This window comes from Aplysia californica, unplaced genomic scaffold (genome assembly GCF_000002075.1).
Source record: "Aplysia californica isolate F4 #8 unplaced genomic scaffold, AplCal3.0 scaffold00395, whole genome shotgun sequence".
Classification (NCBI taxonomy): domain Eukaryota; kingdom Metazoa; phylum Mollusca; class Gastropoda; order Aplysiida; family Aplysiidae; genus Aplysia; species Aplysia californica.
Window position 1 is genome coordinate 661,047 of NW_004797665.1, and position 2,453 is coordinate 663,499.

Sequence of the window (2,453 nt, forward strand, 5' to 3'; positions counted from 1 at the left end):
AGAGAGAGAGAGAGAGAGAGAGAGAGAGAGAGAGAGAGAGAGAGGGTCTCTTGTGCTTTAAGTTTTAAATAAAAAGCATGCCTAGTTTTGGTAACCGACGTCTAGAAAACAAGATGGAGGTCAATATCTAAATGAACAAAGTTGATGTTCAAAAGATATAAGAATCCCCCCCCCCCCAAAAAAAAAAAAAACCCCAACCAAACCCTGACACCACACATCCGCGCCTCGAGTTTTTAGATCTAGTTCTAGACGTCTAGATTCTAGTTTGACTTAGGTAGATCTAGATCTAGAATCTAGATCTGGATTAGATCTAGTTGGATTCTAAACAACGTATTTTCTTACACCATATTTTCAGCCTTTTGTAATAGCATTATAAATTACAGCGGATCGTGTGGAATTAGATAAATCATTATAACCTTATAGACTCACCTTTAACACTAGGTTTAGATGTAGATCTACATCAGTTTCGTCTTGAAAACGCGCCCCCAGACAAATGAATACCGAGTGTACTGCTTGCTGACGTCACCGGAACAGGAAACATCAATAATATTGAGTTGCAAAAGTGTGATTTCCGACTTCGTCTAAAGAAAGGGATACGTCCAATTTCTTGGTATATCAGTTCATATGCTTTTGGGATTCGTTGAAAACAGACATTCCTGTAATAACTTTTTTACAAGTCAACTAGATCTAGTCACAATCAAAAAACAGCTGGAAAGAACAATTATGGCGACAGAGTTGTGGTTCATAAGACGCATGCTGCGTATCCCATGGACAGCTAGAAAAACAAATGAGGAAGTCTTGGTTGAAGTTAGCAAATTGCAGAAGACAGCTTATGACGAATAATACGAAACAGACAGGCAAATTTCTTCGGACACACAATGCGGAAAGAAGCATTGGAGAATTGTAACAACAGGTAAGTTTGATGGAAAGAGAGGCAGAGGCAGACAGGGAAAAGATAATGGACAAGATGACAACATGGCTAGGAGCAGCAAGAACAACAGACTCCATTGCTGCAACGCAAGACAGAGTGAAGTGGAGGTCGATGATCCCACGTGCCAGTCGGCAAGGCACCGGATGATGCTGATGAGATTTAGTCTCATTTTACATTGCATGTTTAGCAATCCAGTGCTGTGTCTTTTGCAAATTTAAAAAAAAAGAAAGAAAACTGTAAATATGAAGCTTAATCTACCCCTCGCTGATGAAAGCACTCACGAACACACAAACACACACGCACACTCTCTCTCTCTCTCTCTCTCTCTCTCTCACACACACACACACACACACATACACACACACACACACACAAATCTTACCCTTGGTCCACTTTTCATTTAGTATCATCCTCTATTTTGAAATAATCCCCCGCACTAAATAAAAAGATCAGTAGAATCTCGACCTTCCGAACCCATGATTAGTTCAAGAAATCTACCATATGATTTGGCCTAAATAAGGTAAGGGATGGGTTTTAGCTTATTTGGGCCATATGTGGCCTAAATAAGGTAAGGGAGGGGGGGTAGCCTATTTAGGCCACAGTGGCCTAAATAAGGTCACCCTTTTTTAAAGTAGTATTAGCAGCAGCAGTAGCAGCAGCAGTAGCAGCAGCAGTAGCAGCAGCAGTAGCAGCAGCAGCAGTAGCAGTGGTGGTTGTAGCAGTAGCAGCAGCAGAAAGAAATGTTAGTATCAGCAACTTTTTTCATCTCCTTTTGAATCTTGTTTTAATTAGTGATGGTATTCTCCAAAAGCCTCTCTTTGTGCATTAATGGGATGCACTGAATAAATTCTTTTGTGGCTTACAACAAATTTACTCCGCAGGTAGAGTGAGCTTTCAAGAAATTCAAACAAAAGAGATACGTCTATGAGCAGCCATCTTTACACCTGGCCCATGGGCAAGTCAACACTCCAGTTTTCACCTCAGCTGTTTCCCGCTAGATCTAGCTTACCGCTTATTTCCCGCTTGAGAAAAGCAGCGCCTAGTATGGCCATCCCCAAGTTTATCGTAAGCTCCACGCTAGCTTCAGCTCTCGATTGTCATGTGGCCTTAGTCACCCCAGTTTTCGGTAGCATTTTCATGATCACTAATCACACTAATCAGCGCATAAAATTTAGTCGGATTCATGTGAGGAGCGAAACTAAATACATGTATTGAATTACAAAGTTATAATGTTTTATTTTAAATGCACTCTTCTACAATGTCATTACACATTGCATTGTGTTCGCGCGCGACATACTACACCATTCTAGATCTATCCATATTGCCTGGAATCTTCAAGACAAGGGTAGGGGGTGGAAAGGGCTGGGAGGGAGTAAATCGCCGAAAAGCGTTTGATCTAGACATGATAGGCCTTATACGAGTAGCTCGTAGAATTGTGTGTGAAAGATTGTCCAGCAACCACCAAGCGGATGTCCCGTTCGCGTGCGCCTGTATAAAGTTGGCTATATATACAAAATACATA